At 38.7% G+C, this 15,368-nt stretch overlaps 1 long non-coding RNA gene across 2 annotated transcripts in view; it reads left to right on the top strand.

Annotated features, from left to right (window-relative positions):
* The window catches only part of LOC107505099, a 48,535-nt gene that overhangs the window by 15,658 nt on the left and 17,509 nt on the right, over positions 1–15,368 (top strand). For both annotated transcript variants that reach the window (XR_001595631.2, XR_001595630.2), the window contains exons 5-6: positions 8,320–8,438; positions 10,442–10,624. This is a non-coding gene — a long non-coding RNA (uncharacterized LOC107505099). The remainder of the gene's footprint in view (positions 1–8,319; positions 8,439–10,441; positions 10,625–15,368) is intronic.

Below are 15,368 nucleotides of genomic sequence, written 5' to 3' on the forward strand. Positions count from 1 at the left end.
ACCCTAACGTAAGCTATGGACTCTGGGTAATAATGATATGTCAAGGTAGGCTCATCAGTGGTAACAAATGAACCACTCTGGTAAGTGATGTTGATAATGGGGGAAGTTGTTCATGTGAAACAGGGAGTATATGGAAAATCTCTGTACCTTCCTCATAATTTTGTTGTGCACCTAAAACCTGCTCTAAAAAAAATCGTCTTAAAAAAAGTTTCTGGCCATATAGACATGCAAATTAAAAAAACCTAACCGATCTTCCTACCACCTGTTTTGTCCTTCTCCAATCAACTTGTCACACCACTGCCAGGATGATCTGTTGAACTGTAAATCTGATCATGACCCTCTCAGCCCAAAAGCCTTCAGTGTCTCTTCCTGTTGCCCACAGTCAAGGTCTCCAAACATTTCTGAGCATGCATCCCCAACTTACGTATTTGTTTATTTAAATTATATGCAGGTAATGTACTGATACATTACATAGAATCCAAATATGTAAACATAGACTTAAAAGATAAGATTAACAACAACAGATATTTTTCTTTTTTTTCCCCATTCCCCCAGTGGACTGTTTTGTACATAACACCTTGGGTGCCAGTGGTCTAGAACCACTACTTAGATTATATTACTTGACCATGAATTGCCTGGGAGCTTGTTAAAAATGCAGATTCCGGTTCAGTAGGTCTGGGGCAGGATTTGAGCTTCTGTTGTTCTAATAAGCTCTTAGGTAATGCTATTGTTACTGGTCCAGGGAACATACTGTTAGAATCAAGAACCAACAGCCCAAACTCATTAGAATGTCATTAGAAACACCATCAGTTGAACATATTTGTGGTCTAGACATATCATAAATGTGCAGGTTCTCCAAGTGTGTCATTCAATTGTGTCCGTTGTTGCTTACACTCCCTCCTTTGCCTGGAATGCTCTTCTCTTTCTCTTCCCACTCTGGCAAACTTTCATCAAAGAATTTTAAGACTCAATTTGAGGTTAAACTTCTCAAGAAGTTTTTAAAAAATGAACTTCCTTCTGCCATAAGCATTCTCCCTGCTTTCCCTCCTTCTCACCCCCAGTATGTATAGACCCAGGTGCCCCAGACCTCCATGAACACCCCTTTACCTGTGTCCCTCCCTGAATTCCAACAGAATGCATTTGAAAGAAACACTTTATTGCACTTACTGTGAAATATCTTTCATGGGGTGAGCCTCCTTGGGAGAGGAAGCATGAAGGAAAAAAATGGGAGAGGAAGCAGGAAGTGGGCATGGGGGAGAGGTCGAGGTGTGAGACAAGCTGACCCCAGGGGGAGCGCTGGAGACAGAGTTCTCCCAAGTTGGGGCATGAGGACCTTTACATCCCCACGGGGATCAGTCATTAGACAGGAGTGTGACCTTGGGTGGGAACTTGCTACAGCTAAGCTGTCCATAGGGAGCCGAATGCTATCTGCTCACAGCACTCCTAACATTTGGGGCAACAGTCCTTTGTGGAGGGAGAATCTGGACAGTGCATCCCAGTGTCCATCAAAACATCTCTCCCCTTTGCTAGGATCCCAGCTCCCAGAGGGCAGGGCCGTGGTTAATTAGTCATTTTATTCTGCGGGCCAGACAGAATGTTGGCACACAGTGTTCAACAAACAGCATCCATGCTGGCAACCAGTGACTAGTGCAGCTGTCCCTACGTGCTGTATACAAGACAGTCATTCGGGGCATGGGAAGAAAATATGAGGCAGTTCTATTTATATATTTTAAACCTCCCCTTTTAATTTCTATTTTGTGTGTGACTTCAGCTCTGTACATACTATGTTCATACAGTAATATATATATTATATGTATATATGTTTTATAAATGAACATAAACAAATGGGGACATGCCCAAACATTTCATTTTTTGGTAGTGGTACATGATTGATAACTGCAAGGAGACCAGTGGTCTGGAGCAGTTACTGAAATTGTTTAGGCAAAGTTTCATTGGAACAGAGCTGTGTGCATTTGTTTATGTAGGATTTATGGATGCCTTTTGTGCTACGAGGGCAGAGTTGAATTGTTGAAGCAGAGATTGTATGGCCTGCAGAGCCTAAGATACTTACTATCCAGTCCTTAACAATCAGTTTGCTGCTCTCTGGTCTGGCAGACACAGCAGTTAGCGTGTTGACTACAGGTGGCCCTTACCCTTCGAATTCTGCTAGGCCACATGTCCAGCAATAATAAGAAAACCAAAGGTTATTGCAGGGCTGGACCCCACTCTTAGTAGCAATTTGCTTCTCAGATGCTTTGAGAGGGGCAGGTATTTGTTTCTCAATATCTATTCTTTCCTCCTTCCTATGTAATAGCTAGGCACATGGATGCCTGGAATAAAGATGGCATTTTCCGGCCCCTCTTACAATTACTAGGGCCATAAGTCTGGTCATTGGGATGTTGTGGAGTTTTGTGTGCAGCTTCCAGGAGGTGTCCTTAAAGGAAGTGATTGTGTTCTTCTTCTGTTCCTCCTTTGGCTGGCTGGAATGTGGAAAAGAGGGCTGGGAGTTTGAGCAGCCATCTTGTAGTATGAAATGGCCAATGTTGAGGATATTATAGCAGCCCAATAGAGGGAGGCTGGCTCCCAGCCAGTGACATAAAGCCACCAAACCAGTTCTGGATTTCCACTTCCATATTTTTTTACATGCAAGAGAAATAAGCTTCTGTCTTGTTCGAGCCATTGTTAGATGTGAATCCTAAAGGGCTTCTTTTTACTCCCAACTGAACATAATTCTAACAGATGCAGGTAGATTTGTAACAGAGCGATCACCCCAAAGTTTTCAATTTTGGATTAAATGCCATATCTTCCAGAAAGTGCCTTTCCCTAAAGAATTAAAATTCACAACTGTGTGAACATCACTGAAGCAGCTGATATTGATGAAATCATGAGGGTGACCAGGAAGGGCACCCTTGAGCTTGGGCAGCTGAGCGAGAACTGTGTGGGGACCCAAATAAGTCATATTTGAAAAGCTGGGTGCTTTTTTCCTTAAAAGAAAAATATTCTTTCTTATATTTGTGTGTATTTTTCATGTTCTTCAGAGACTTGACTACTATAAATAATCCTCGAGTCTCTTCTTCTTCTTCTTTTTAACTTTTAAGACTTTTTCTAAGTAAATACTCTAATTAGTTAGCTAAGTGATAAATGTTTTCCTGGCACTGCCTAACTTTATTATGTAGTATCCAAGAACAATCACTTAGATTTTACAACACCCTTAATAAAGAATTAATTGAGTACATCTTTCTGACGAGAGTGATTTATTTAGAGAGAATTTTTGAAGAAAGTAATTTTTATTTGTACTCACAACAAAGTAATTAGTGCCAGTCATTTTACTTAAGAGAAGGTTTTTTTTTTAAGGTATCATTTATTATAGTAGCGCATATGAGAGGGACTCTGTCCAGGACAATAGTCTTTAAGCCTTGTTAGTGTCTTATTCTGTATAAATGTGCCTAATTGTTACAGTTGCTAAACAGAACTCATCCTACTGAGTGTGATCATTTAGCTGTGAGGAGACATAATAGCAGTTGCATCCAAAATTTGCAGCAATTTTACATATTCTTTCTGCAGACATTTTTTTTTTCTTGTCGCCAAAGGCGCCGAGGAAGTGCTGCTGTTTTCCCCATTGTCAGGGGCAGCTGTCTGTCTGTGCTGAGGCTGCGTACTCACCAACCAGGCAGATGGTGGATGGGAGCTGAGGCATGTCTTCTGTGCCCAGGACTCACTTTGCTGGCTTTGGGGAGTGCAGCTGCCACGCTTCTAGGATGGTGACAGCGAAGCAGTGTCTGCATTTCAGGAGCCCTTGTATAGAGCCATGTGCTCTGAAAGGGTGCTTGGCTTCTTTGGAGCATTGAAGAGGCACTTGCATATTCAAACTGCCAGAGCTGTGTGAAAATATAGATTCCTATTAATTAGGATTTTGGACAGGAATCAGGCAGGAGGTGTGTTGCGAGGACGAGGGGAAACCACCGTGCCAGATCTGCATGTTAATGTGTCCCTGCTGGAGAGGCCAGCCCAGAGCCCTGCAGCCTGACTGATGTCGCCAGGCTTCTGAGACAAGATACACTCCTCTTCTTCCACCTTATGAGCCTTTATGCTAATCAAATTCTTCCTAAGTGAGGCTTTGACAAATCACTCAGTTGTCTGGGGGTCAGGGAGGAGCATTGGACGGTGGAGGGAAGAGGATGTTGTGGGGGGAGGTCGGATGGGCAAAGAATTTTTTTTTTATTCTTCATAAAGTGGAAGAAATTTCTCTGGTCCCGATGCTGTGATCTGGCCCTCCAAAGAGGGTGGTTCACCGGGGAAACCAACCTGTGGACCATAGCCATGATTCTGTTTTCTTATTGTCAAGTCTAGGCCACAAGGGATGACTTCAGCTCTGTTACTCCTTTCGTACCCTCTCTTCTCTTTTATTGACTGTCCTCAAGAGAGGACATTTAGGTTTAACTCCGATATATATTTATTTCAAAACAGCTTTATTGAGTTTAATTTAAAAATAGAATCGTGCATGATACAATTAACCCATTTAAACTATACGATTCATTGGTTTTTAGTATATTCACAGATACGTGCAACCATTACCAGAGTCAATTTTAGAACAGGTCATCACATCTAAAAGAAACCCTCTACCTTTTAGCTATCATCCCCTATTCGCCTCATTATACACTCCCCCCACCCCCACCCTGGCTCTAAGCAATCAATATCTACTTTCTATCTCTATAGACCCAGATATTTTTATGTGTAAATAGTTTAGAATGTGATGGATGGTGTATATGTGTGGGTCTGTATATACGGTGAGGCCAAGAAGAGAGACAGGGAAAACTTCCAGAACAGCTGAGAAACTAGCCCTAGCATGTAAAGGCATTAAGTTCAAACACCATCTCTTGACATCACAGCAATCTACTATTCATCATTCCAAGCTGATATTACTATCCTGTTGAGCCATTACTAACTCTTTGTCAATCTTCATAGCTTACCTAATTAGCACTCTGACTTACACATGTTTGAGAAAACTCAATTTTATACCATATCCTGAACAGTTTTCCCAATTTAGTTAAGTTTATCAATATTGTACATTTAGGTAAGGTACCACTTATATTCCAGGACTGAAGCATCAAAAGTTGTCCAGTTAGAGAAAATGGCAATAGTGATAACTCATATTCATGGAGGTCAAGATAGAATTTGCATCTGATAAGTCTCAGGTCGGGGCTCTCCTGTTTTTTGAAAGTTTTGATAGTTTGTCATTTACTTCATTATTTTTTGAATCTCTGACTCTAACAGTTCCCTTCCCCATCCTTAACACCCTCACCCATCATCTATCCACACTAATATAAGCATATTTTTATGAATGACATTTTGATTCAAAGAATTTGGAGCTAGAAAGAATTTTAAGGACAATTAATCAAAGTAACTTGCATTTAACCAGCTTGGGGTCCATAACAAAATACTATAGACTGGGAAGCTTAAGTAATAGAAATATATTTTCTCAGTTCTGGAGGCTGGAAGTCTGAGATCAGAGTGCCAGCATGGTCAGGTTCTGGTGAGAGCTTTCTTCCTGGCTTGCTGTGTCCTCACATGGGGGTAGTGGTGGTGGGTGGGGGGGGGTATGGGGAGACGAGGGCGGAAGGGGGTGAGCAGGAAGGGTAGGGGGAAGAGGGAGAGAGAGAGAATATCTCTCATATCTCTTATAAAAACATTCATTCCATCATGAGGGCCCTATTCTAATGACCTCATCTAAACCTAATTATTTTCTAAAGGCCCCATCTTCAAATCCCATCACATTTGGGGTTATCATTCACACATATGAATTTTGGGAAGACACAATTCAGTTCCTAGCATCACTCATTCAATTTTTCTTCATGTAAACAAGAAATACAAGCATGTATTTTAGAGAATTCCATTACATTTCTGGAGTTGGTTCTAGAGCTGATGAATATCGAAAATATGTTTGCAGCTGCATGCTTTGGAGCATTGTTGTCAGTTCTTAAAGGTTCCTGGTTAGAAATTATCCCAGAGCAGAAGTAAAAATGAAGATCCAGTGAAAACCTTAGAGGTGGAGATGGGGGGTGGGGGGAATCATGAAGTATGGTCCAGAGAGAATGGAGAAGATGGGCGTTCTGCAGGGATTATTACCTTCCCAAGGGACTGGGTGAAATGATGGAGTAAGAGTTCATAAGGAAATAATCCGACAGCGGCTGAAGAGGAAGCTTTAAGTGGAGCTGTCTAAGAATGTGACTGCCTCCAGAAAGCCTATCTTGCAGTGAGAGAGTGAACACCTGGGCATTGAGCCTCCTTGATCTCTCTCAGCTGGGTTCCTTTTCCACCACAGGTGAAACGTGGTGACACTCAGAGTGGGTGTTCTCTGCCAATTGGGGCAGTGAGTTAGTTCTGACTGTTACAGTAGTCTCCACCTTAGCTGTGGATCTGCTTTTCACGGTTTCAGTTACCCGGGGCCAACCACCATCTGAAAATATTAAATGGAAAAGTTCATTAAGAAACAATCCATAAGTTTTAGGTTTTGTGCCTGTTCTGAGTAGCATAATGAAATCTCGCGATACCTGCTTTGTTGGCCAGAGAGGCAAATCAGAGTCTGCTCCTTAGCCACTTAGTAGCCATCGGGGTTGTCAGATCTGGTGTTGTGGTATCACAGTGCTTGTGTTCAAGTAACCCTTATTTTACTTAATAATGTCTCATTTACCTCACTTCTTCTCATCAAGCAAGTGCTTTATCATCTCACATTGTCACAGGAAGAAGAAGGGTGAGTACAATATAAGATATTTTGAGAGCCACATAACTTATTATAGCATATTATTATAATTGTTCTATTTTATTATTAGTTATTGTTGTTAATCTCTTACTGTGTCTAATGTATTAATTAAACTTTATCTTAGGTATATATATGTGCAGAAAAAACATAGTATATGTAGGGTTTGGTACTATCTGCAGTTTCAGGCATTCACTAGGGGTCTTAAAATGTATCCCCTGAGGATAAGCGGGGGCTACTGTATTTGGAAATTGTCTCTGACCTAGAGTCACACCTCAGTAGCTTTCTTTTAATGCCTTTTGTCTATGAGAAGGAGCCTCTACTATTCAAAATTAGAGTAACCCCAATGGAGGTAAGACACAAGCCCAATCTTGATGGTTATGAAAGTTAGCACACTGGGACATTTGACCCACATTTTATTTACCCTTTCATCTGTAAACTGAATATAGTCAGAATTTACAGTGAAAGAGTTCTCAGATTACGTGCTTTAGGATTTAAATTCATTTTTTTTTTTTTTGCTTTAAGGTAATTTGATATCTTAATTCTATACTTACATAAAAAGGTATATTGAGCAATGCTTATTCAGCAGAGGATATATTTAAAGAGTATCAAGTTCCCTTGGTATGCTTAAATATAATTTACTCAACACCAGTTAACTTGGCACAAAGACTTTTAGGTCACATCTCTGTGAACGTCAAGGTTCTGTGTGTGGACACCAGACATTGGTGACCCATCCATTTGCTGGCACAGAGAAGAAGAGCTCATAGGTATTTTTTCAGCTAAACTGAAAACACTGACCTGCAGAAAACTCCAAGGAAGGGTGTTGACTCTTCAGATAGTGCATTTCAGTTGTTTCTTGAGATTTTTGATTTGATTTGTTATCAGCATATGTAATATATATATATGTGTGTATATATATATATATGTGTGCATATACATATATACACACACATATATATATATATATTTTTAAAGATGATAAACATTTGATTTTGAAAGAATCTACTTAAATGATGCCATGGAACTGTCAAGAAAGGTAAAGTTCACTTCATGGAGACTGTGTAGTTGCTGATTAATGACATTTTGTAATCGTTGACCTTTAACGCGTAGGGGATATAACACATTGGCTGGACAGTCTTAATAGATATTTGCATAGGTGGCAAATATATGCACATAGCATTACTTAAATGTTGGTTTTTATACCGAGTATGAAAATTTCTCACTTGTTAAGTTTATGACTGAACTAGTAATTCTATTTCTGCTTGGCTCATGAAATGGCTCCTGTCTTTCACAGTATCATATGCCTGTTTTGGAAGTGGCTATTTTATTGGGCTCACATTGACCTAAACCATATGCTCCGCACTGTTTTCTTGTTTCTTGTCAGATGGAATTGGCATGTGTGTATGTGTGTCAGTGTCATGAGTGTATGTGAGAGAAACAAAGACAAGAGAGACTTGAGATGGAAAGAGACTTTCCCTCAGTGAGAGAGTTTTTGAATTGTTTTCAGGAGATTTATATGTCATTTTCTGATTGTTCGTTTTTTTTTTAAATCATTTTTTTAGTTCTATGAATGACTGTGTCATTTTTATTGTTGTTGTCGAGCCACAAGGAGAACATTGGCAGTTCTGACAAGATTATGAAGCCAGAAGAATTTCTTGAGGAAAATATTATCATGTGTTATGTAAGAGCTTTCTCATTTTGCTTTCTTCATAAAAGGTCTCAGCTCAGTTAGTTATGAAGCTTCTACAAACATTTGTTATTTGAAGAAAAATATATAATTAAGATTTTCTACTTAAAAATGATATTTGTTGAGTGTCTACTCTGAGCTATGTATTGAGTTAGGTATTTGGAGGCGTAATGTTTGGAGGCGTAATGATGAATAACATGAATAAGACACAGCAACATGCGCATGGTGTTTCTTTTGCATCGTTTCTAAAAAGATGAACAGTGAAAATTTTGTGGAACAATGGACTGTCTTTATAAATGAGTTCTACGGTACATACATAGAACAATACAGATAGTCCCCAATTTAGGATGGATTGGGTGCCAAAATCCTTTTGGAAATTTGTTGTTTGGTAATCAGAAAGTATTTCCCTACACTAAAAAATTTATATAAGGTGAGTTCCTAGGCTTGTTGATAAGGATTTTCTTAGCTCATAAATTTAACCCCAAACTAAGATATAAATTGAAATTATAACTCCTTTTCACGGGTACCTAAACCTACCATTATAACAATGAAGTGAGTGATTCAATGCCCAGACCTATGGTGGGAGGGAGTCCCAGGTTAATAATTTTTGTGTGTGTGTGTGGGGGGGGCACCTATTTGTGTAAGCAATTTGAGTTACACAAACCAGAAGGGATTATAAAGCATGGGAACCCCCAAGTTTTGGATTCTTGGCAGGGTCCCTTATTTACCTGAGTCTTCGAGTAATGTCAGTGACAATATTTCTATGGGAAAGTGTATTATCAATTTCAATTCAGAGCAAAAATAACATGTTTCTGATATGCCTAGCACATGGTAGGTGCTCATTATATTTACTGAATAAATGAATAGCTGGTCTGAGGATGGGATGCTCCTTCGTAAAGGATAGGTTGAGCACCAATTGTTGCTAAAGTTTGCATACAAAAGGCACCTCTGTGGGTGGATCACTGTTCAGTTGTCCTGCTTTAGGAAGTGAAGGTTAATTATAATAAGTGAGTTAGAATTGAGAATATCAGACCCAGATGGCATCATCAAGTTCTTTGGCAGACACAGATAAAAGGCTGACAAATCATGAATTGTCTTGATTATTGTTACATTTTTCAAGAAAATATTGCAGTTTTTGGAAAAGAGATAGCTGACTTATACAAGTTCATTCAACTAATCACAATTAAGATAAGACAATTTCTGATACTACTTTGACACCAACTGTTTATACCTAAAGTGAAAAAAATGTGGATAACCGATTACTTTTTCAAGTGATAATTTATAAAAAGATAATTGAAACATTGTGTACTGACCTGCAGAGAAAGTCCTGGCATTGCTGAATAATTTCAAGATCAACTAGGAGCCAATATAGCAATTGCCTCTCAAAGATATTTCTTCATGGAATAAAAAGTACTTAAATTCTGCATATACTGACTTTAATGACACCTCTCTCGATGCTCAGGATGGTGTATTGTGGCTGTGACATTGAATCCTTCCCAGGGAGATCACCTGTGCCATCTGTACTAGTGAGAAGGAAGTTGAACATATTCATTATGCCTTTATTGCTTCTGCTGAGATAAGCACCTGTATGTCTAGTTTGTCAAATGGGTGTAGGGTAGAGGATTACTTTATGATAGAAAGGTGTTTTCCTTTGTTGCCTCAATGACATTCAGTGGCAGAAATAATCATTCAATATAGTTAGCGACTGTAAGGTACTTTGTACAATAAATGCTTTACTGAATCAACAGCAAACAGTTTTACACAACTCCACAAAAGGATCGGGGTAAATGAATTTAGAATTAATAGGGACTTATCACAGGGTGGAGTCAGAAGACCTTTTGGTCCTAGGCTCACATTTATGAAGGATCTGGAAGTTTACATTTAGAGATTATCCTCAAATGAGGCTACACGTAGTCACAGGGCTACACTGCCAAGACAAAACATTTAAAATATGCTATTGTTTAGTAACACTGTTTTGGCATTTATTTGTATTTTAGTATATTGAGAACCACAAAAATGAAGATGATCCAGTTGTCTCACAATCACTGAGACTCTGACAAGCTTCCCCAGTCTTACTCTTTCCATATGCGTAACTTTCCACTTTGTGCTGAAGGAATGAAAGGAGCTGGTAACTTCGTTTTTCTAATCCAGACACTTAAGGAATGGAAAAGCTAACAGGGGTAAGTGGAATAAGGGACCTGACATCAGCTTCATTCACTTATTCACTATCTGAACTAATGCCGATTGAGTGGTCGGAGAGCCCCGAGATGTCTAGACTCAGCCTGTTGCCATGCTGAGCCTCAATTTTTGACTTTGTTAAGTGGGATCAGCATTAGTTTTTGCCTCCAAGGATATTGTGGGACCAAATGAGGTAACGCACTGAGGCAACACAGGCCTGATGTGAACTAGGGGCTCAGTATACATGAGCTGCTATCAGTAGCCTTACTTTCTACAATAGCTTGTGTTAGGTGTTATGCTAGGAGCAGAGATCAAAAGGTGGATAAAACTTGTCCCTGTCTTCTACAGATGGAAACAATTACAAATTCAGCATGATAGGAACTGTAACTGCATTTGTGCGAGGAGCAGGGACCACATAAAGAGGCAGTGTTCGACTCTGCCTTGGGTGCAGAGAGAGGCTCATAGATATCAGGGAAACCCCAGGTTCTTGTCTCATGCAACTCGTAATTAGTTAAGAGTGTTGGGGGCTATCGTTTGGCCACTACGTCTCAGTTCCTTATCTACAAAAAGAAGGGGCAGATTAAGGCATCTCACAAATTTGCTCAACTGATCAGGCTGTGGAACTTAAGTGGGCTTTCCATGACATAAGTCAAGATTCTGACTTTGTTGCTCATTCATCATTATTCCTTGAAAATAATGCGGTTGTGCTTGACTTCACTTTTGCAGCGCTTCCTAGTTAGCCAATTTCGAATTTTTATGAACTTTGAAAACAAAGTGCCTTATGCCACTACATAAGCAAATTTGTCTTGCAGTGTTCCTTGTCCACCTGGCAGGTCTTGCTCAGTGATGTTTTGGCCATAGAGGAGATGGAGCAAGGCTTCCCACAGGGCTCTCATTAATATCTTCAGTTTCTTCTATGGGAAACTTCCAGCCTTCTTTTTTTTTTGGAATCTAAAAATATTAGAGAAGCCGGCAGGATGATGGATTAAGTGTGTTTGTGTGTTTCTGTCATCCTTCAGAGCCAGGGAATGTTAATGACTGGATAAATGTCTAGTCCCTTACCACATGCTAGGAAGAGTTTTGTTTTTAGCACGTTCCAGAAATCCCCTGGCAGATACTGAAGCAAAAGTTACAATAAAACAGAGTTACTAATCTGTTTCCCATGCCAAATGTCTTAAAGCCCCCATGCCTACTGATTTATGTGCCCCTTGTACTGGACCTTCATCCAACCACAAGTAAGTGGTTTACTCAAGTGCACCTCGGGGATGGGAGAAATCGGGCAGCAAGAACTTCGGGCTTCCTCTGATGAGTTATGTGTCCTGGCCTGAAGATGTCAAGACCAAATAGATATCAGAAATGATCTTATTTCTTCAGACAGAATGGAAAATATAACAATGATCTTTATAAAACTTTTGTATTGCTCTATAGAGAAAAATTCCTTCTTTATAGCCTGATAAAAGTATTTAATGGTAAAATAATGCATTATTAAAAACTTATACATCACTCTTAGAAAATAATCTGGAGGACTATGCATAATAAAAAAAAATAAAAACTTTAATCAGTCTTGGTCTAGTGCCCATTGCACAGGCACAATGTCCCCTCCCTCACCCTGCCCCCCACCTCCTGTCTCCGCCAGTCTCCCCATAAGTGGGTTAGAACAGAACTGTTGTAAGAAAGCGTAGAAACACATCTTTATGTGGCGCAGTTTCCTGGAAGTGACATGTAGAACAGAGGCTCACTCACCTATAGAAGTTTTGGGAAATAAACCTTCTAGCTAATGATTCTACCACTTATAGAATATCATAATAATTATTATTAGAATTATATTTAAACATAAAATTTGTAGGGTGTTCCTGAAGATAATCTTTTATATTGTTGAAGTGACTGGCTTCCTTTACTCTCTCTGCCTCTTTCCCTGTCTTTCTTTCACTTTTGTGTGTGTAGGGAAATAACTTTTTCTGAGTTGAGTAAGGAGTGCCATGAAATACATTAAAAAAAAATAGTGAATTATCAGTAAAATCTTCTATTCTGGCTTATTCCTATGGTGAGAGAAATGGATAGCTTCTGTAGCAGTCATATCACATACCTGTTATTTTATGACAGTCAAAAATCCAGTTGTTCAATGTAAAGATCTAAGTCGTGAAGTAAATCTATCCTGAAACTTTCATTGCATCTTTGTTACAAAATCCAGAACTTTAAAAAATGCATAAAATTGGCTAAATCACTCTTATTAAGCACAAAGCAAGCCCTTCGTAGTGAACATTTATTTTGAAGTTTTAGCACCTTGAATTGTTAAAGATAGAAATAGTGCTTAATTTGGAACAACTTCTGTGTTGAATGCATATTTTGCAGTACTTGGCTTAAACTTTCCAACTAACACCGAGGTATATCTGGTAATTATATTGTTTGGCCTGCGTAGAATTTAACTGAATTGAGATGAAGCTAAATTTATTAGTTCTTTCTCTAGTAGACTTTTAAATAAAGCTGCCTATAATGACAAAACTATAGTTTCTGCTTTGCAAATTGATTCTCTTTAAATTTGATTGTTCATTCACTCATTGATTGATTCATTCATAACCCTTGGAATAACCTTAAATCAAAACAACAGCATAATACTTAGTTGAGTAAAAGTGATTTTTCTTGGAACTGAATTCACAGGATCCAAATAGTTATTCTGGCTGTCCATCCATCCAAGGACTTCAGAGTCCTTGATGAATATGTAGGTTACACAGCCCTTGGGCAACCAGCCTTTGGGAGGTGCTGGAGGAAAGACTGGACTCTGCTGAAGACTCAGAATGCCTAAGCTCTATACTCCTGAATTAAGGTCGAACTTGAGATTTTGGTAATTAAGAGAACATGTGGTGATTGGTGAAGCCCATTTTAGCAGGCTGAGGAGACACGATAGGTTGTAGACCATGAACCTCTGCAAGGAAATCGGTCCCAGGGGTTCCTGCAGGCCCAGTCAGCAGTTTCTTTAGCAAGCAGCCTTGAATTTGTTCCAACCTGGAACAAACAGCCTGTTGTTTTCAGAGTTTCCTACCGTGAACACAGTGATTTTCAGAACAATTTTTTTTTTTCACCAGGAAAGTTTGCTTTCAAATGAAATTGTATATATAACCCTTGTGTATGAAATAGCAAAAAAGCATTGCTGTTTGGTTGCAAAAAGGTTTAGGGCCCAGGACAGAAGAGGTTTGGGCCAGGAAATATCTTGGAGCAGTTCTGCCGGTCACTCACCACAATCAAGGAACTTTAGTAATGTTCTTGCGGGTTATTCTGTTATCTGTTTATAGGCCAAGTTAATTGCAAAATGTAGATTCAGGAAACTGAACATTGTGAGCTGCAAAAATTTAATGGCGATTGAGTGAATTTTGGAGACTATCCAGCAAAAATTATAATTTTATTTGTCTTGTTAGGATAGTAGTTAATTGGCAATGCAGTGGAGTCTCATTTGATATAAATTTAAATGCATGTGTTTAGCCAAAAATCAAAAAAAAAAAAAAGAGTAGAAAGAAATTCAACAAGAACAGTCTAAGATTTATATTATGTAAACTATAAGACTTTACTAAATGAAAGAAAAGAAAACCTAAATAATACTAATTGAATTTTCTTGAGAAACTTGTCAATTTCACAATTCATCTCAAAAAGAAAATGTACAAAACATCAATGTTATTTTATTAGACATTAAACATACAATTAAGCTTTAGTAATTAAAACAATTTTATTATAGTAATAGATCAGTGGAAGCAAATAGGGAGTTCTGACGCCGACCCTTGTAAAAAATGAAGATTTATACAAATATTAGATGGAAGCTTAAATCACTATGGAAAATAAGGAATCTTCAATAAATGCTGAACAGATTATTGACTTCCTGTTTGGAAAAAAATAAAGTTAGGGTTTTTCTTCATACCAAAATATGAATTTAAATTAAACTCCAGATGAACTGTGGGTTTAATTGGAAAAGACAAAGTCATCGAAGTAATATAATACAGCATAGGAAACTACGAAAAAACAGACATTTAAAAACTACCGCTCACCCTCACCAGTACTCAGGGAAATGAAAACTAAAACAGTGGGATCACTAGAAAAACCATCACGTCCAGTGGTGGTGAAGATGAGGGAAACCACACACGCTCAGTTACAATTGGTGTGGGTGTGAATTGGTAGGGTCTTGGAGGAATGATAATTTAGTTGAAGCTGTTATAATTTGCAGCAGTCCCACTTAAAGACATCTGTCCCAAAGAAGGACTCGGACATGTGCCCAAAGTGTTAAATACCAGAACATGCATTACTACATTGTTTGTGATTGGAAAATTAGAAGCAGTGGGGAGCGGTTAAAGAAACTATGGTACTGCAGGCTATGCAGCAGTTTTAAGAATACAGCAGTTAGCAGGAATGAAGTAGAATTGTATACACTGCCAACAAAAGACTTCCAAGACATATTTTTAAGTGAATAAAGCAAGTTGAAAAATAAGTTGCATGGCATGACACCATTTGTGTAAAAGATATCACTATATAATTACATATTTATGGGTACATATCGTTTTTAAATATACTGAAAATGTCCATAAAGCTATATGCCTTATTGATTACACTGTTTTACCTTGGGAGAGGGGATGGAAATTGGCCCAATGGCAATGGTGGTGGTGGGATGGGGCTGGTAGTCAAGGAGGACATTGTATTTTTGGTCTTATTATGTATGAGGTACTTATTACTTATGCAATTAAATATAATTTTTAAAAAACAAGG

This window comes from Rousettus aegyptiacus, unplaced genomic scaffold (genome assembly GCF_014176215.1).
Source record: "Rousettus aegyptiacus isolate mRouAeg1 unplaced genomic scaffold, mRouAeg1.p scaffold_m13_p_2, whole genome shotgun sequence".
In the NCBI taxonomy this organism is placed as follows: Eukaryota; Metazoa; Chordata; class Mammalia; order Chiroptera; family Pteropodidae; genus Rousettus; species Rousettus aegyptiacus.